Source organism: Plectropomus leopardus, chromosome 13 (genome assembly GCF_026936395.1).
Source record: "Plectropomus leopardus strain MGB_pleo_1.0 chromosome 13, ASM2693639v1, whole genome shotgun sequence".
Classification (NCBI taxonomy): domain Eukaryota; kingdom Metazoa; phylum Chordata; class Actinopteri; order Perciformes; family Serranidae; genus Plectropomus; species Plectropomus leopardus.
In genome coordinates, this window is record NC_142188.1 from 20,322,584 (window position 1) to 20,344,482 (window position 21,899).

Here is a 21,899-nt window from a genome sequence, read left to right on the forward strand (position 1 = left end):
GTGAACATGAACACTCTTTTTGCCCATGTCAGGCTGCAGCAAACATCAAATTTTACTGAATGTTGCAGTTTTGCCTCAGTATATGAAAAAAAAAAACAGCGGAACAGACAACACAAATTAAATTTTCTTTGAGGCAAAACTCCAACGCTTCAAATCAAAATTCCCCTGCCAAAATAAGCTTTTGTTTATATGCTTTGGGTCATACTGTGAACTAATTCTCAGTTTTTGTTTTCTGTGATATTTCTACATGATGATTGGGGCAAAGATTGAGGGGAAGTGTGTGCTTGCTACTGCACATGTACATTAGTGGTGGAGTTAATAAGGAGGGGCAGAGGTTGGACCTTTCTCCTTACCCTGATTAAGATGTACTGTAAAACTCCCAGTAGTAGCCAAAGTCTTCATTTGCATGAGCAACCAAACTGATTAGTTCCATAATTTATGTGATGCAGGCTAATTGGGGAACAATTAGAGATAGCAACTTATTTACCAAAGCTGATTAATGTATGCTGTTAATACAAACTAAGGAAAAATCCTCTACTTTTGAGAATGAAGGAAAATCCAGGTAAAATACTTTTAGCATTAATTATGACTATTGCTAGGGGCAGTTATTTGACACGAATTTAGCTATTTGTTTCACATACTGGATAAAATCCATTTATAAAAAACAAATATAATTAAATTTAAGGCCCATTGGAATCCTGTATTTTTAAACCTGCCACTTGTTTTTAAGTGCCACCTTGCCCCTCAGAAATGATTTACAAGGGGGAGTTGTTCAAAATTTTCGCTATGAAATGGGACAACCCTTTAACACCTTGAAACATCATAGATTAGCTGGTGTTTATTTAAACATCACGACAAGAGTAGCTGGACTTTGCAAATACGCTGTCTTCTACGGAGGAATATAAAATACAGGTGTACTTTTGCAGTTGTCATGACACTGGCGAAAGAGAAGGCCGCTTCATTACCATTAACGATATTCTGTAGGCTAACATTTGGAACCTGTGCTCCCACCGTGCCAGTCTGCACCAAGGATGTACCAAGACAACTGAATACAGTGCTGAAGGTTGGGTCCAGTTTATTTCTATGAAGGTTGCTCAGTGGCACGTAAGCCAAAATCGTTCAACTGTCGTGTGTAAATTTACCCAAATAATTGATGCTGCATCCCCATCATTGGGCCCATAGAACAAGTGCATTAGGGACTTGAGTTAAAGTGGCTACTTTCGGTTTAGTGCTCCACATACTTGAATGGGGATAAAATTATTTAACCTTGCGGTTCTTCTAGATCAAGCTCTGACAGTGGAACAAGCGATTTCATGGGGGTTATTGTGCTAAAAATGATCCACTGATTTACAGACCTCTCTTTCACCATGTAGATCTATAGGAAACAAAAAAATGGGGTCTCATGGCATCACGCCATGGATTGGGAGTTGTAATTCCACTGTTTGGCCATGACAAAAATTGGCTTCAAAACCCAGCGCAGTTCCTGGGGGCCTTGTCTGCACAAATAATATAGCAGCGGTAGCAAGTAAAGCAACTTTGCAGCTGGACTTAAGTTAAATTTTGGGCATCATATGCTATCAAAGGGGGTAAATGCCACATAGAAAAATGTCAAAATGTGGGACTGCCAAGTTTACGTTGATAATAGCAATGTAACATCAGCTAGCTAGCTAGTTCAAGACATCTAGCAATTTCTTTCATTATGATGGTTATAAAGAAAATGACAATAATACATTGAAACTACATACAACTAAGATAATACTGTCATTGTCCTAATTTATAAATATAACAAAGTATAACAAATATGTTTGTAGCTTTCTTCAGTTGCTCTTCCAGCCATCTTGCCAATGATTTCACATAACACTTGGTTTGAAATGTGCCTCTGGAAAACCTTTGGGGGGCCACATAGCCCATGCACTTTGCCGTAGTCTGTCCAACAAGGATCAGGACACCCTACCCCTAAATGTACAGACGCAGAAAGGGATACGGGCTAAGTGGTAGGGGCAAGGGGTGTATCGGAATTTTGCTTGTGTAATTTTACTGTTTGAAAATTGCATAACAAAGTGTCCATTTTTGCAACAAAGTGCCCATTCACTTTTAGAGTGTCCATAACCATAAGCCCAAAAAATGTGTGACATTACAATTACTGCCACCGCAGGCCTGCTAAGCCTTGATGGAGGCATTTCAGCTTTCTTTAGGCCCCAACACCTGGAACTGCTCTGTGGGTTTACCTTTCTAGTGGCACATTTATATGAAAATGTTTAAGCCCTCCAGTGCTCTCACGCTGCGATCTAAAGCTATCATTTAGCAGGTGCTTTGGAGCTTTGAGATCCTCCAGTTAAAGAGCTCTGCTCCTCAGACCATCTTGCCAAACCATCAAGCTCAGCGGTGTCCAAGGCCCGACTGTTGTGATGTTGTCTCAACAGTTAGTGAAGTGCAATAATTGCAGCTTTCTTCTATGATGTGAGGTGACAGTTAGAGGAAGGATGCAAAGTAGGGGATTAGCAGCAAGAGTGAGAGAATATTTTGCCATTTGGCAGACTGAATGTACACATACAGAATTGCGGGGGGGTGGGGGGAATCAAAGGATTTTGTAAACATTGTTCTTTGTGGGTGTCAAGAGATGCAGCGTTGACATTTTTTCCGAGTGGCTCCAGATAAGCGATAAGGCCTGAATATATTTTCATACTAACACAGAGGCTTATTGTGTCCCCTTTTGTCTGCTACTTTCACATTGGAAATTACAGATTTCACCTTAGCTTTGTGACTGTAAAGTGTAATCAACAGCTTTAAGGTCAGTGCTGCCTCATATCTTTGACCTGAGAGACAAATGAAAAATACTGGCTGAAGACACTGATTTTGTTATCTGCATCCTGAGCAGACTGTGGCATTACAATAAGCCTCACAGGTCAGGGTCAGTGGGTGGATGCAGAGATTGTTCATTCTAATGTAAGTGCTTATCACAGAAGCATGTTCCAAAGTGTCCATTTCTGCGTGACCCTATTATGGTAAGTCTCCATCCATGAGGCCTCACTGTTTAGCCCATAAGGTGAATTTCACCCTCCATTTGCCACTGCAGTACCTTCCCTCTAGTCTGCTTTGCACTCTTATAATTTGCACATCTTACAGATTGCTGATTGGAAGTGTCTTTCTTAGAGCTATATTAGCTGTGACATATGTTGCTGGAGCAGCAGTAAAGAGTAGACCAGAGATGTTAATGAGTTACAGATTATTGGTGGGTGTATCCCCACAGCACCACTGCTAGTTAAAAGAAGAAGCCGAAAAACAAGATAGAGTTGGATCAATAGAATATTTATACGGTCTGACAACCTATTTTCTCAATCAGCTTCTCACTACGAAAGAGAGGGTCCTGCATAGAAATGAGATTTTCAGCCTAAATTTTAGTTTTTTACATTAAGGCTATACTGTTTTGTCTGAGACCTTTTTTTACAAGTTTGAAGTGGGGAGGGCTCCTTTAAGAAGACTGAGTCTGGTCTTAAGCTTTAAGTAAGTTAGATACACGACTATATAAGGCTTTTTGTAATGCCATTTAGAATCAAATTTAATACCAAACGATAAAAAAAACACAAACCAACATCAATTGCTTAGGGCTAGAAACATTTTTTCACAAATTATAATTACAACATTAAAGAGTACTTTTTTGAGGTTTGGCAGACAGGGGAAAAAACTGGAAAATATCTGGTGTTTATCTTTGTAGATTTTGTGTTTCTCACTCTGCATGTGGGATTCCACTGCCTTTGTTCCCATCGTGCCTAGTTTGAAAAATGTTTTGCATAAAGTACACCATGTATGCAGAGCCTTATACCATTTTCAGCCATCCCGCAAAGTCCATATTGTCAAAGGTACAGAAACAGCTAGCTAGCAGGCATCTGCTCTGAGCATCCTGGCCAGAAACAGAATATAAGTGTTATCCTGATGTGGTGACATTTTTGCTAGAGGCATTTGGGAAATTATTTTTTTTTAATAGATGTTACCAATTATTTTGAGATTCCATGATGCAATCGCAGAATAAAAGAAGATTAAAAAAACTCCTACATCTAATGTTTTAGCATTTTTACAACTTTTGAAAGCTTGATTTCAAGACATGATTTGAAGACATTTCAGTGCCAACTAAGGCCTTATTTTTAGGTCAATGAAATCAATGCCTTACCCTGAACAACTTTGATAGCTGATTAATCATTGCAGTTATGTGTAAAGTAAAAAAAACAAAAACCTTTTGATACCAGATTCTCTAATGTGATTTACTGCTTTTCCTGTCTTTAATCAGTGAAAATTTAATATCTTGAGATTTCAGATTGCTGGTTGTAGGGTTGTAAGGTGTCAACTTGCACTGTCGTAAACTAAATAGACTAAATACATGAAAATTAAGAAAGACTTAATACGAATTGTCAGTTGCAGCCTTATATAGGTACATCTTACATGAAGAATGTGGTCTCCTTTTAGTGCATTATTCATGGCACATCCACATGGGTGTATGCATGCTTACATGGCCACACACAGAGACACAAATAGTAACTTCATATTGTGCAGCTCAGACCAAGATGACATGCAAGGGCTCACATAGAACTGTGACAAATTAAAGGAAAAACCTGGATAAATGAGTGGAGGAAGATAAATGCAAATGCTTCCTCACAGGTGCACAAATGGTACAATTAAGTAATTAACATCCAGTTATGCTCAGGGGCACGTATAAAAATGCTAAGCAGGCCCAGTTCATTCTTTCTTTTTTTAAATTCAGATTTTGGACTGACGTGTTAGACGGTACCAACATCTACCAACATCAAAACACCAGATGAGGGGATATTTTTTGGATGAATGGTGTTCATCCCTCCAGTAGAGTTCCAGGGACATGCAGAATCAATGCTAAGCCACACTGTCTGAAGACACCTGTTGGCCCAATGCCTTACTGAGATGCTATGTTTTGGATTTTCTAATCATTTGTCACCCGTAGGTGTAATTAAGACAAATGTTGATGTTTAATGTAAGTGTTGCATTGACTTACTGCCATTGAGGCCCAACCAAACACTTAAAGCATGAGACCCTTCAGATAAATATAGCTTTGTGAAATCAGCTCATGTATTACATGTAAAAAAAAAAATACTGAGTTAAAAACAAATGCAATGAGCGAACTGTTGGATATAGGCCACTATAGCCTCCGTGGACCGGATTTTCCCCGTATTTGCCTCTCTATCGCTTGCACTTTCTGAGGTAATACTGTGATTCAATTACATCGGAAATTTTCCTTAGGGTCCCGCTGAGCTCAGCGAACCACTCACAAATGTATTTGACAATTCAGATATTGAGCCAGGAGTTATTTTGACAAAGTGGACAAGTAGAAGTGTGGATGTTACTGGGTGGATCATTATCAAAGTGGTGATACTGTCGAACACAGAAACACATGAACATCACATCTAGAGAGGTGCAGACACAGCAGTCAGCTGTCGTAGGTTGTGGTTTGAAACACTGCAGTATATAGGCTATATGCTATATTTTACATTCTAACTATGTTGGCTGTGCTGGAAAAGAAGGCGGCTCAGACACATATTCAGCGAAGCAACTGATTTTAAGACATTTAACTGATTGGTTGATTACAATAATAAAAGGGATTAATTTCTTGATTTAGTGGGACGACCAAGAGTAGAATTAGATAATCATGCCACAATATGCATGATCACAGATTTGTTTTGTGATTAGTTACTCACTCTGATTCACCAAAGGGGCCTCAAAAATCTCTCTCTGAGCTGTTATTAACTTATAATTGCGTGATTCTGTCTCACTAACGCCATGTGGGAATGTCATTTACTTTTTGTACATCATACATTTTGCAATCTCCTAACCATGTCATGGAACTGCTAAGAGGGCTCTCATGTGGTTTACTTTATATGGGCACAAAACACGCTGAACAAATGTCAGTGTATAGTTTCCGCCCTGAGGCCACACTTGTTCACAGAGAAAATCACGGAACACTATTTTTTGTCCTTGAGGGAGAGAGCATATTTGGATGTTTGGGCAGTTTTTTATTTGTGCCTGTCCTACAAATGCCCTCCATCAATTTCTTCTTGCGTATGTCTGAAAAAGCATTGATTTATTGGCCTTGCAGCATTTTGGACATTAACAGTGAAAAAACAAATTTGATCTCAGAGGGAGTGTTGGTTTGTGTCCATTCTTGCAGCATGTCAGGTGCGTAACTCCGAGCCTGACTGAATTCCCAGATGGACTGAAGCCATCAGCGCTGGCCAGACAGATGAATCTAAAGCAAGCAATGAGATTTCTGCTGGAGTCTGCCTTTCAAGACAGAACGGCATCGGTGAACTTAGTGTGAAAGAGGTATTTGGTCTAGACTGTGTCTCCCTGCTTTTAATGCACAAAGCCGAGGCTTTGTTTAGGAGGCCCCTCACGTCCTGGGGTAGGGCAAAGCCTGTCAAACAGGGACTGTCAGAATAGCTCCTCTCTTTAACAAAAAGAGGAGCATGCCGATTCCATTTAATTATTCAAGACCTTGGATTGGCAAGAAAAAAAAACAACGCTACCCCATCAGATAATGTCAGTGTTGGCTTCAACAGAGTAAACACCCACACAAATCTGTCACTACCTTGGTATGTTAGTACTCCATTTTCTCATGAGATTTTAAAAAAAATGTATATTTACTGTCTATAGAGAAGAGATACATGTATTTAATTTTTAAACTGTGAAAATTTGGTGCCATGTAGAAACAGTTTGCATCAAGCACAGAGGAGAAATGAATACAACCTGTTTCCTTGATTTCTGGCCAAAATCACAAGCATGCCTGTTCACACTGGGACCATTAGGGGACCACCAGCTTCACAGAAAACACAGCGCTAATTTGTGCTGTAATTCCACTAAAAAAGCCACAGCCTTTTTTTTGCACACAAACCACAGCACTTACTACAATAGGTTGCATTGTGAACTGTTTGCCAAAGCAACTTAGTCTAATGCAATTTCAGTCTGTTTTCAATGCTGCTATGCATTAGAAGTGATGCCAGTTTGCTTTTACTGTATGATTATGTCTCATTCTTCAAGGTCCCCATAATCACCTTAAGAAATGTTAACAAAAAGTCTTACTTAGCAGGATCTGAAGTTTTCATGGCAATGAATTAAAAAATGACAGTGTGTCCAGAAACTATAACTCAGCTATCACTGAAATATTTTCACATTTAAAGGTTGGCAAAGGAACCAGCGGCAGGTTTTAATGAAAGGTTTTAAACGGTAAACTTAAAGTAGATTGGCTCGTGGGCATTGGTACATTACATCATGCCCCCATTTGAGTTTAGCATACCCCCACTGGAGCTGGAATTTGGTGTCTGTTATGCTTGTACTAGTTCTGATCATCCCTTGGCTCGCTGTGTTAGAATCTGCTAAAATGAGCTCATAGACAAGAGCAGAGGAAAGTTCGCCCTTTAAAGTCTACACAGCAACACTGTGGGAGTGGGAGAGAAAACCAGATCAAAGATCTAAATTATAAAGCCACATATTTTAACACTCCTTCCCAAAAGCAGATTAATGATGAAAAATAACAAGCACCAATGATCTTGTTAAAAATGTACCTCAAGAAGTGTTACATTCCTCTTCTTTAAACATATATTCTGGTTCTAAAATACCCAGAGTGTGACGATACAACCATTCAGACACGGTGCAGCTGATGCTTCAGCAGATGTAATTTATTTTTCCATCCATTCCTAACGCCATTCATTGGATTACAGCTTGCTGGCTCATGATGGCGTAGATGTTGTCTGAGTTGATTAATTGGCCTATAATTGTGGAAACCAACATGCGTGAAGCCTGAATGCTGCACGGCATTGTACTGTAGGCCGGCTTTATCAGTACAACATTTAAGGCCTTTTGTTGATGTTGATTTCACATATTATTTGTTGGAATTTCTTGATGAGAAAAAGCTACAATCATGCTACAATCAATTTAAATATCAATTTAAAATGTTGGATTTCGACCTCCATGGAAACAAGTAATAATAACATGAAAATCTGTTGCCATTTTAAGCAGGCCATACATTTTACGATTTGAGGCTATTTCTTTTTCTTTAAAGATATTTTTGGGGCTTTTTTGGCCTTTATTTGATAGAACAGAGTGTACGTGTGAAAGGGGGAGAGAGAGGGGACAACATGCAGCAAAGGGCCGAGGTCGGAGTCAAACTCGCGACCGCTGCGGCGGACTCAGCCTCCATACATGGGGCACCCGCTCTATCCACTGAGCCACCGATGCCCCAGATTTGAAGCCATTTCTTACTAGATTTATAACACACACTACTCATTTTAGAGTCTAACCAAATTTCATTTTCGTTAAGTCTCATATGTTGTTTAATATGCAGGGGGAAGTGAAGACAGATCACGGCCCAATCAACTGCTCCCAACTGGCCGATAGACGTTAGAATGATCTCCTGACATCTGAGCTATTGTCAGGCTCCTGCACAATTGAAGCAGAGCCATGAGTTGATTTGCCTACCTGACAACCAAAGTATCTGAAAGTGCCATGGCAACACGACGAATCATGTGGAGGGAAATTTGGAAGCCAGGTTGGACAAGCTGTAGCAACAGCTTTAGTGCGTCGTCCGTATTTCCCACAGTATTAGAATCTATGTGGGGTGGTAGCTGGGGGGGGAGGTTGGCAAACTTTCCTTTTTTATTAATCTTGTGAGCGTGTGTGTCATCCATTTTTATCAATCTGTGTCCCCTCTCTAAATTATGATGTTTTTGCAGGTCCATGAACACAGCAGAGGCAGAGTTCTACATATAACTTGATTTTTTTTCTCAGCAGCAATTTAAGGAGTTTGAGTCACGGGGTGGATAACTGATCAGTTGATCCAGTCAGAGCTGATCAGATCAGATCATGGATGAGAGGAGCAGCTGCTGCAGAGGGAGTGACTTTTATAAGACTCAGCTGAATAAGCGCTTCATTTTCACAGCCATTCTACTGCTCCATCACTGCCCCACAGTGCACTCTGCACTCCAGCAGTGTGGTGCTTTAAATAACCAAACAGTACATATATTCCAATAGTGCTCCTAATGAACTGTCCAACTCCAGGTATAGAAAATCTGTTTGGGACGGCAGATGTTTAAATCATGGTTGTCCACCGCAAAAAATTGAATGTGTTGGAAACCCTGCTTTTTTATGTGTTCTCCTCCTACTATCACAACCAATATGAATAAGAGAAACATCCACAATAATGCATTATTGTGAACCATACTGGTGTACAATTACAAATCTCTGCTTGCAGACAAACTTCTACTTGCCTGTGAACTTTTAAACAAGTCTTTATTGACAACTGCAGGGCTGACGGCCTGTTTTATTTTCAATTGTTCACAAACTGCATGAACACTTAGGTCGTAGCTTAAGGACTAGACCACTCTGTGTAAGCAATAAATTGGGAGCTTAAGCTTACATTGCAAACAATCTACTCGTATGGTAGGACTTGGAACAAAATAACATTTCTAAAATGGGCTCAAATCATACAAAGTATGTTGCCCAGCTTTAGTTCTATATATCATATACTCAATAAAAAAAATAAGATCTAAGCATGCATTAACATACCTGACAAGCATATCTATGTATGCAATGAATAACATCTGGTATACAAGTTACATGTTTGGCTGTTTGGTTCATAGAAGTGACAGGAAAGAGGCCAGGAGAGGGTTTAAGATGTAAAAAAAAGAGTTGTGAGCCAGATTGAAAATCAGACTACACTGCATGTCCCCCGCTTGCTGAGCAACCAGGACACCCCATGGCATGTTATATTTTGATATTTTCATAAACATGTCCTATTATTAGCTTGTCCTCCAGCACTTGTGACATCAGTCTGACTGCAGCAGTCTCCCTTCATGTCTTGGCTTTGCCTATTACACTTCGTCTGACTCACCAGTGGACTGTGCCTCCCAGCTGGCCATAGGCTGACACTCTCTTCCACCTCATTACCAGGAAGGCCAGTGAGTGAAGTGAATGTGCCCCCTAGTCTAGTTAGAGGTTGGCACCTGGGGCTGTACAATACCTTATGTCATTTACCTTGGAAGACAACTGAGAAAACAGATATAATGAACCAGTTAGGCAAGTATCGTGCAGCTTTGAGATTCCTTTTGAAATTTCATAGTTGCTCACACGAGATGAAAATACAGACTGCATGCATTTCCATTTTTCAATATGCCTCTTGCAGAACAGTGATGTTGTCAGATGCTGGCGAGAGCAGGAATATTTATCCACACAACGCTGGAAGAATTCTTCTCTCACCAAAAGGCGTCAGACCCAATTCATATTCTCATATCTTTAATGTCCCCTCTGAACAACAACATATACTGACTTTCCTCTCCAAGCATTTTGCTCAAAAACATATTCAAAATGTATTTGAAGCAGTTATGATTGCCACAAAATATTCATGAACTCTCTTCCAAATATTGTTTTGGATGCAGATCTGTAACTTGTGCACCATTAAACCAGTAATTTGTTGACAAAATGATTTGGGCCATGATAATGCATGCTGCTGTGTGGTCTGTGAGTCTGCTCTGTGTACAGTAAGTGTAGTCATAGCTCATTTAATTCCCAATAGAAAACAAAGCTCAATAATATATATTATCTTTTTTCCCTTCTGTATTAGAATATTAATTATCTGTTGATATAATTACAGTGTTATTCTATTTTAATGAGTTACACAGGAAGAACACCTTGTCGCATGAGTAAATTCAGGTTCAAATTTGTATGTGGTGCACACCTACTGTATAGTAAGTATATAAGCTGCACTCTACATTATTAGTAGGTTGTTTAAAGCAATAGCATAAGGTCACCTTTGTTGCTTTCAGGGGCCACGCCAGCGCTACAATTTGAAATTTTGCCATTTTGCTAAAGAGACTCAATTATGGATGGGCTGCAGTGAGCATTTATCATATTTCACACCCAATATTATGACATATTTGTCAGAGCATTAATTTAGATTAATGGCATGGGGAGGGTTTTGGGTGATCTGCAAAGCCCTTGACAGCTCATATCTTTAGAGTCAGATGGTTTTAATGAAGGTACTCTGTAGAGTACAGAAATGTATAATAAACCTTAAGCTCGTAAAATGTATTTTAGGTGCTGTGTATCTGTATTCTGTTTAGAGGACAGTGACAAAGTTCAAAATGCAGTGATTGCCCTAACCGCCATCAACCCACCTCGGTATGTGTGCAGAATTAAGAGGAGGCAGGTGCTCAGTCCCAAAATAAATAAATGAAACAGTGAGGGGGACAACTGCTCTTTAGATAAGAATAGATAAAAAGAAAAGAAAAAAATAGGTTAGTTAACAAGGGAACAGTCACCTCAGACAGCTTCAGTGACCCCGGTGTTCATCCTAAATTTGAATAATCTCATGTTTTAAGTCAGCACTTTCCCTTTGTTCCCTTGTTAGCAAAGAGCATTGTATACGCTTGCATGGCCTCTAAAAATGTGATAAAAGTAGCTCCCATTAAAAGCCTGTTTTATCGAGGGGTAGTGAAGCAGGTGTTCCAGCATTATTTGGACTTTTGCTGTCTATGTGCCTTTGGACCATCACCTTAGCTTCAGCATCGCAGCATGCCGAGAACGCCTGCATTATTCAAATGCATTTTGTGTCTCGGTTATCTGTCATGCAGAGGGCTGTCAAGTGCCATAAAAAGGTGGGTGGTACTGTTGTGCGCTTCCCGCCCTCTGCTGAACTGAAATGAACTTGACACATAGGCAGAAGCACAGAAACATAGGGATGGATATTTGTTGTGAGTGTGGATGGCTTGGTAGGGGCGGATGCATTCTGCCCACTTTCGTACACATAATGGGACAGCTGTGTATTTTAAAACACTGTTCTTATAATACTGCATGAGTCAGGGCTTTTAGGGTCTGTGCTCCAGTAGTGATAAGCTATACTGCATCATGCAAAATTAATTTTAATTAACTATTGTAGAGATTTAAAAAAAAAAAAATACAGATGAGGACAATATAGATGCTTTGTGCAGCTATTTTTCTCATTTCCAAAAACTTTAGCACCTGAATTAGTACCTTTTTAAAGCTTTTTCATGAGGGAGTAGTCAATATTTTTCAACCAAGGAGGACCTCATCTGTCTTTTTTATGCACATATTGATAAATGTCTTCCTGTTTTCAGGTCACAGTGTTTCCTATCCCTTATTTCAGAAAAAAAGACACAATGAAACTCAGCACACAAAAACAAATATTTTCTGGTATTTTTTTTCCTCTTATTTTAGTGTTGTCCTTACTACAGACAAAAGAATACCTAAAATAGCCCAAATATCTTCCCCTGTTTGCCTCTCACTCCCTTCCTCTGTTCACTTGTTTTTAAACCCTGCAGAGAATTTACTGCCCTCACCATCACCACTGGCCAACTGCTTTGGATTCAAGTCACATCAACTTAGGAGACTCGATAATGCCTCTAAATGAGCCAAGTTCTCATTAAAGGAATTTCAAACACCCCACTTAGACTTGATTTGCTGTCCACATTCTTACTGCTTTGTCATTGAATATGGTATATCCAAAAAGAGGGCTTGGAAATGGACAGGAAGCCCAATTCCCCTAACCATGCCTTTTATACAGACAGAGTGGTATGCGCATTGCTTGACTTGGTTGCTTGGCAACAAGAAGCTAGGCATGCAATTCACTTCTCTGCTTTTTTAGATTTAATTAAGGAGCCGTTTTTTTTAAGTGATGCGCGGGTTAGCTCATTTTGGACCTGTACCCATCTGATACATGCGAGACAATCTGAACTGACCCAGCTCAATATCACACAAACAAACCAGAGATGTGCCTCGTCCCTGACTCAGAGGACTGAAATGAGTGCAGTGAAGACTCACAAAAACTATCACTTGGCAGTGTTTATAAACCTCAATGTTATATTTCAAGTGTGAAACTGCTCACAATATTGGTGATTTGGTTGCTCACATTAAATCATTAAGTCACAGACATTTTGTGGGACAGAAGCTAAATCTAGCACACATCACAGCACTGAACCCCACTGACTTAGCAAACAAAAGTCTTCTTGTTCTAACTCCAGAAGCCGCACTTTGTGCTGCTTGTGGCATTGCGATCTCCTTTGCCCTCCCCTTGCTCGCTCAGAGACGCTTCTGAATAGAAAGAAGGCTTGACTCTAGTGGGGTTAGAGGCAGGAGGGGGGTGGATAAGAAAGCATGTAAGTGCAGGAAAGTTTAAGAATTTTGGGAGAAAAAAATACTTCTGTAGCCATATGGTGAGATCAATAGTTCTTTGTTTTTTATTGTCTAATATTTTTTTTATTGATCATTTGTTGTTGTATCAACTGAATCCAACAAAAGCAATTGTTATCATTTATTAACAAGATTAAGAGTCTGCAGCATGCTTGTGGGCCCTATAAGGCTGTAGGCACAGCTATGCTTTGAGCTACATGCTCATATAAACATGCAAACATGCTCTCAACTACAATGCTGCTGAACATGCTGATGTTACGCTAATAAAAACAGTGAAGGCATTTGGTCATTGACCAAATTATGATCATGACGCTAGCTAAAAAGTCAACGGATCACCAAAATCATTGCCCAATCCAAAGTCTGACCTTTCTTAATTACTACTGTGGGTCAGAGAAACATGACAAAAAGAAACATAGCAACTTTGGCTCTGTTTAGCCAGGTGCCACAGTGTAAATTAGATAGTTGGTCGTCACGCAATATATATTCAAGAAGCCAACAGCAAAGAATACAAGTTGTAATGGAAGGATATTCAAGATGAGATGCTAGACATTGTCTTTATTGAAGGAGAAAGACCAACTGCCCAACAAGTCGAAGGTTGGAGGTTTGATCCCTGGCCCAAGTAGTCTGCATGACAAAGTGTCCTTTGCCAAAATACTGAACCGACTTAATGAGAAGGTGGTATCTTGTATGGTAGACTCAGCCACATGGTTGTGTATGTGAATGACTGAATGGTGCTTGTATTGTAAAGTGCTTTGAGTGGTCACTTAAATAAGAGCTATATAAATGCAGTCCATTTTCCATTTACCAAATTACACCAAGGATTACTTCCTATCTCTCCTTTTCCAATTCTTCTGAATGTTACTACGGATATAAAGAGGAAGTAAACCTGGTAGACATTGATGGTCTTTACATAGCTATATGTTAGGTTGTTTGTTAGCTACTTTTTTGTTAACATTAGATGGTAACTGGACCTTCACTTGAATAGTGCTTCTCTAGTCGTTTGACCACTCAAAGTGCTTTCACACCACTAGTTCCATTCACCCATTCACACACACATTCACACACTGATGGCCGAAGCTACTGTACAAGGTGCCACCTGCTATTGAGTTTTGAAACACTCACGCACCGATGACATTACCATAGGGAGCAATTTGGAGCTGAGTATCTTGCTCCGGAGCCACAGCTACCCAATTAGCTTAGTTAAGATGTGATTTTATACAACACATTGCAACCATAAACTATTCAACGTCACTTTAATGTTTTGAGTGTTGCTTTAACATGTTTCTCAGCCACATTTTTTGTTTTTTCTTTTCAACAAAGACGAACCTAACTCATAGCATATCTATGTACAGTATAACAGGACCGGTGAAAGTTGACAGAGGTTCTGTCCGTTATCAAGCTTGCTTTAGTGTTATTACAGCACAAGAGCAAGACTTAGGAGGGCCACTTACAATCCAAATTTAGGGAGACCAATAATGTCTATACTAGATTTCATGACAATCCATCCAATGGTTTTCTAGACATTTCACTCAAAACCACAAATTTCAACTTCATGGAAACTAGGTCAATAGTCGAGGGATCAAAGTCATTAGAAAACCTGAATGTCTACACAAAATGCTATGCCGATTCATCTGGTAAATGGTGTGATACTTCACAAGATATGTGAAAATTTGACTTGGTGGTGACACCAGAGGAAAAATAAATAGATCACCATTATCAAATGGATTTATCTTCTGAAGACCATGAATGTCTGATGAAAATTCAAGCCAGTCCATCCAATAGTTGTTCAGATATTTCTCTCTGGACTAAAGTGTTGGACCAACAGACATTGCCATCCCTAAAGCCAGCTTGCATAGCTAAAAAAGCATTTATGCACCACATCATGTCTCCATTTTTAAGGGCAAAGTTATTTAGACTACTTGCAGTATTGTAATGATGATGAGTCAATAATTTGATGATAACTTTTTTCAATCTTTTTTTTCCCTACTGTGTCATTTCTTTTAATGACCAATTACCTGCATACATAACAAATCAAAAACACGCACGAAACAATAAATACTAGCTGCAATATCTACAAACTAATCTGGTACTTAATACTTTTCCTAAGTGGTCCCAAAAGAACGCTGTATTGCGTTATCAATGTCATTAGCCATTATGCATATTCTATAATTGCTTGTTTATTGAGGTGTGCTCCAGGGCCCATCACTTATCATGTATGTGTCATCACACTGTATATGACATGCTAATATGCTCATGACAATAAGGGAAAATATTATATATGTATTGTAATGACAGTGAGGGTCATGCTTTGAAGGGTTAATTTAACATAGATTGTATGATGTTTTGATGGGTCAAGAAAGTGAACACTTTTAGCATTATATAATGTGCACAAAGCTCTCTGGGGAGTATCAGCATAATTGCATGAAAGTGTAGGTCCACTGTCAATAGATGTATTTTATAGATGTAATAATGTATATTGCTTCTTGAAATGAGTGATGCATTGACTTAGCTTCAGAGATTTTCTATGATAGTCCTCCAAAGTATCTTACAATTTAAAGTTTACCATACTTTTCTAAGGCGGGGGTGTGTATGTAATTAATTGTCTAATTCTCAAAGAGAAACCGGAAAAAGTCGTCAGAGAATGAGTGAAAAGAAAATGTGAGGGATGAAGCTGCAGCCATGAATAACTGCAGTCTGCTATTGGGAAGATAATGAGAGAAAATCTCCAACTGATTCGTGCTCTTGTGAGATTACCCTTGGAAGTTACTTCCGTCTGCTGCATGTGTCAAATGCTTAAGATGAGAAAGAAAGTATCAGTCTCTGGTGTGTGGTAAGAATGTGGTTTTCACAAAGCGAGAGGTCTCAGTTAATCATAAGTTGATCATGGAGGAGGTCACTCAATGCAAGCTGTCGAGCCACAGTTGACCGAGACATTAAAACAAGGAGAAACAGGAAGGGCTCATTTGTAATGAATTATTGAGAATGTCATATAATGAATCCAGTCTCCCGTCTTTGTGGGGTGCCTAGAGACACCAGAATTGCTGATTGCTAACATCAAATGAATGTATTGCATTTTGCATTAACTTATAAATATAGTCATGGAGAGGGTGTCTGGGCTCATTAGTTTTAGCTATTTACATGTCAGCATGTATTAGATAAAATGCTACATATATACTGTTTATTTACAAATGATTATCCTCACTGAAGAAAGGGGCAGAAATTACTACAGAAATGCCGATGTTTGCTTTGAATATTTGTATTTTCATTAGTGATACACATAGCGATAAATCTGTAATTATAACATAAATTGTTTGTTGTCAGAAAAAGTGTAATTTTTATTTATTTATCCTTAGTGTTCATGACAGTTTCTCAATTATGTATTTTAGGAAACTAACCTTCACTTAGTATTACTCCTGCTGGGGACCCTGCCAGTTATAGACATGTCTTATTCTACGCCTGTCTGAAGCTAATGAAAAGTTTGTCTTTAAAGGGATGGACTTGACTGATTTACACATCCAAAAAAGTGATATTTGTCTTCAAAATTTTAGACATCAGTGTCACTGCCACTGTACAAACACGTATCAGCAAGTACATCTGTGTGTCTAAATGTCACTGCTGTCTGCCACAGGAACGCCACTGGAAATTAACAGCAGGGAATGCTAATTGTTACCATGAAAAATGGCTCTGTAGACACTAAGTGGAAATGTGTTGCTTTTTAATGGGCCAAACCACAACCAGCAATAAAATGTTTGCCTTGTGGGACTAGACAAATCAATAATGTTATGTAAGTAGCCCTATTATGAATTTAAAACACTTTTTTATGTTTAATTTGCAATCTGGTTTAAGTTACTGTTTTAGTACAGAAACTTAAAGGGGAGAAACACATCTGTAGTAGCATTTGCATTGTTGCATCCTAGTTCAGCTATTCATTAATGTACATATATCTCCAATATACAGTAATTATTGTTTGGTTCAGAAATGTCAGACACTGAGTTATAGTGAAACTGTTATTGTTATACCTCACGTGGGTCTGGGAGAATAAGTCAGGCATGATGCTGAAATGCGATACATCTCATAGTTCTATTAAATGCTAGAGAAGGGAACGTCTTGTATGACTGAGCACATGTGCCTTGTGCTGGGTAGCTAACTGGTTAGGATGGTGGGTCTGAGATCCAGAGCTGCGTTGGAGCCGTTAGACTAGATCTACTAAGCATCAGAAAAAAACCCAATGAAACAGGACAGCATAGCATTTTGCATTTTGGTGTAGGCTGCAGTAGACTGTATACGGTTTATACATATTTATACTCACATTACAATCAGTATATTGTCAGCATTAAAACACTACACCTCCCAAGAGTCTTTGCCATATGCAGTGCTGTCAAAACCTCACTGGAAGTGTAACATGCTACCAAAATAATCTTGGTAAAAATGACGGTGCGTTGATTATACTCTCCACTATAAATAGCAAACTGAATATCTCACAATAGAGATGGAAATCCAAGTATCACATTTCAATACATTGCCTAGCTGAAGCTACAGTGAAGAGAAGGCAGGACTCTATTACAAGGCTGCTGTTACTGATGCAAAGGCGGGGAAAGTGAACAACCTTTCCTCCTCTGAAAGGTAATCAGCTGCCATTGATGCCCCATTTTGTTTGGATCAGACCTCTGTCAATCTGGCTCTGTGATTTCAAGACCATCAGTTCAGCAACTGCAATGCTGTTGTTCTAAGCACAGGGAAATATTCTTTGCTGCCAGCAACCAATAAATGTGAGGTATGAACACATTGATCAGTTGGACAGTCAGTCAATCAATCATTCATTCATGTCTGTCTGTAATCTGACACTTTACCCATAACCTCAAATGGCACTCGCTCACATCGTATTGAGTGATGCTTGCTTGCCCCATATTGCAGTGTTGTTAATGTGTGTGAGATTGATGTTTTACTGCAGTGCAAACTGTATACAACAAATATTTAACTTCGCCCCGTTCTCCCACGCAGGGGATGAGACAGCCCCGAAGGGTCCTGTAGAAAAGCTTCGGGAAGCAGCTGTGCGGAGGTGGGGTGGTTCAGCAGACATACGCTTGCAAAATCAACCACTTCGTCCTCATCTCTAAAATCTTTCCCCCTGCAAAATCAGGAAAATACTTTCTGAAAACACTTCAGATAAAGCATAAATCTCACCTTTGTGTTACTTGTCCGATCAAGTTTTCTATTGTGGCATCTTCTTCGCCTTATAGTGGTGCATTAAGCTAGTAAGCATTTTTATGGGATGATCTGGTGGTGAATGCTCTGGACGTGGCTATATTTTACTTGGAACTCAACTGAACTAACAAAGCAAGTATAGAATGTATAGTCACAACAAAGTCAGCTCACTGCGATAAACAATTATTTTTAATTTGAATCAATTTGCAGATTCTCTCGATTAACAAATTAATCAGTTACAGCAACAAATGTTCATCATAACTTTTTCTGTCATGAAAGGGTAATGTCTTTAGATTGCTTATCTGTCCCAATCTCCATTTTCACTTACAAGAATACAAGGCAATGTCAAGTCCTGAAATACACAAAACTGGAACCAACAAATATTTGGCATTTTGCTTGATAAATGACTTAAATAATAAATTGAATATTAAACTAGGCGTCAATTTCAGTTAATCGACAAATAATATAAGATCAGCACAAAGGCCAAGTGATATGACAGGACACATAGTGACCTATTCCTCTTGACAACGAGAGACTCGTGATTCTCCTCATCACGTCGGGATGGCAGTAATTACAACTTAAGCAGTGGATGAAGCTGTTCATGCTAAGTATGTTATTTAATTTACATTTAAAAAAAACAATGACACGAAGGAAAAAATGCTTCAAAGATTCCTTTTCTACCATTATTTGCACAGAAGCATATCAGATACTGTGCAAAATGGCCAGGAAGTTGTCCTTTAGAGCAAATAAGCAGTAAAAACAAGGCCAAAAATATCCCCAAGCACGTGTGATTGCATGATCTAAATGTTCCGAAGCAGAAAACTGGAGAAAATAAACAATGGTTTCAGTGTTGAGACTTGCTCCAAGTTATGCAGTGGTACAGTGCTAACATTTTTTATAGTTTTCCTGAAGGTATATACATGATTTGAGGCTATTAATAATTCAAACAACCATAAAGTTCCCCAATACAACCTAGACCCAAGACTGTGAGTGATTTAGTCATAAAATAAGCACTTTAAAAATCCAATTACACCCTGTCATGTGACCCATGTGCTGCTAATTAAATATTTCTGACAGTAAAGGTGCCATTCATTTGTTCAGTTCTGATTTTGTATCCCTTTTCGTAGTTATTAGTGTACAGATTTGAGATTTTACATTGACGTTCTTGGTTGTTTGCATCCTGCCATAAAACATAATCTGTATTATAGAGTACTCCCATGGTGCAGGATCACAGAAAATGCATTTTTAATATGTTCTATGCTTTTATATGTTTTAAATTGACAAAAAATCAGGTTGTACAGCACCAGCAGAGGGCAGGAGTAATGCCAAATCCCAGATATACTGTATGCAAATATAACTCACACAATTATTTTTAAAAATGTAAACTGGGAAATACCTTCAAAATCAGTCAACAGAACTCACTAGACAAATTTCATTTTACTCTTAGAATATTTTGTGTTGGGCTTCCATGCAGTAATGATGTAATACCAGCTAAGAATGCTCAGTCTGAAATGTTATTTTTAACCATAAGCAGCCGTCCATATGCTAGCTTTTCTTATTATCTATTATGCATGTAATTTTAGTCTGTTCAAATGCAGAGGTTTTATTTTTCATGTTCTGTTGCATTACATGTGTAGATGGTGTTAAAGATGGAAAATCATTCAGCCATTATCCCCCTGTTCTCTAGAATTCGGTAAATAAAAGAAAAGTACATTGTGCCCTCTGATTACCCTCTATTTTTATATCATCTTGTGTCCTTGGAGATTCAATTACTGGTTGAATATAGCTGATTTATGTGACCATTTAGAGCCGCCCGTTTTAAAAATCAGGAGGAAATACAGAAAATATGCATTCATCAGTACCTCTAAATGCCATAATGAGGTGAAAGGATAGTCAGGACTTAAATGGTTCCTTCACCCATTTGGTGTTCTATCCTTGTTTTTTTTTGTCTAAGTAGCCAACTCTGTGTGGAGGAAAATGTAGCTATTGATGTCCTTGAACTTTTGCATAGTTTAATAAATTCTAATTAGATTAGAGCAAGAGAGTGCATGAAAAGACAGCTTTTTTTCTTTGCTGATTAGAGTGGGAAAAAAATATATGCATGGGTCTCTATATTTTGCATTGAAAAGCTCATTATGGCTGCTCTCAGAAGTGCAAGGGAAGTGGAAGGAAATGGTTTTGTCATTCGGTCTCACAAACAGATCACACTTTGTTTGTTGTGTGAGAAGTACAGAATGAACAAGTGGCTGCCTTCATGTGAGGAAATGTTGGATGCTATAGTCTGACGGCAATGTATGTATTGATTATTTCATGCATGCAGCACACAGCCGCATTTATTCATCATCTCACAGAATAAGGAGTTATTCCTAGCACTTTGATTAATTTAAACACTGTGAGTACATTTTGTCATATTCATCCAGGCAAGATCCCAATAAACTGGGAGACATTATGTAGAATACTCACCATTGCCATGACAGATTATTCTCTGCAAATTAACCGCTTCGCCTGGTACCATCAGTGAATTGAAGAAAGGGATATGGTTTAAATCGCCTCCTTTTTTTAAGCTCTAGAGCACTTTTGCTGAGAGGCAGAAGACGTGAGAGCTTTGACTGCATATCAGACAGGTACATCGACAATAACGTGAACTCGTCGACAATGGGTCAGACAGGCTATTCAGCCGAAGCTATTGGAGGGCTTGGGTGTCATGGGCCTTTAAAACTCTGCGTTCTTCTGCAGTGAATGTGTTGCCAGCTTCCTATTTCAGTGCTCTGCAGAGCACAGCTGAATGGACAGCAGCCATTGTGTGCCCAGATAATGCACTTCAATCATCCTTAATGTCATCACAGCCAAAAAGGCTCAGAAGCTGGGTTTAGGGGCTTTATTTCCTCCCACATCGAAGAACAAAAATGGAAGTTTAATAAGAAGATTCGGGACTGTGCTTGTTTTGCGAACTAATTATACTGACCAACTTGACCAAAGGCCCAGACACACCAAACCAACATCAAAGAGCCAGTGGCATTGAAGGCCGACTGTTGCATTGCCTCACATTGCCTTTGTCTTTGCCAAAGAGTTCAGTGCAAAGACTACAGTCAAGAGTCAAGTAGCACTCTCCAAACCAGCAGGCAGCACTAGTCTGTATTTGTCATTGAAAAAGGAAAGAAGACCATAAGGATGAATTTAAGATGCGAGTTAGTCAGTTAGCACATTACCAAAACAACCCCATGTTAAAAGGACAAAAAGTATTTACAGTGCGCAAGAGGACAAACCGTTGCACTAAGTTGAACTACCAATCAGAGATTTCATTCACCAACGGGCTATGCTGTCTCCATGCTGATTCAACATGCTGTATCTGTCAAAAAACAGCTAACCAGGGCCAAAAGGGCCAACTGGTGCCAATGGTGCTGGACACTCAACAAAAATTAGTGTGACAGAAAATCACCGACTGCAAGACACTGACAGACAGGTGACCATCG

At 39.0% G+C, this 21,899-nt stretch overlaps 1 protein-coding gene across 10 annotated transcripts in view; it reads left to right on the top strand.

Annotated features, from left to right (window-relative positions):
- Positions 1 to 21,899, top strand: part of adgrb3 (adhesion G protein-coupled receptor B3) — a 138,252-nt gene that overhangs the window by 20,284 nt on the left and 96,069 nt on the right. The gene's annotated exons all lie outside the window — the stretch shown is intronic.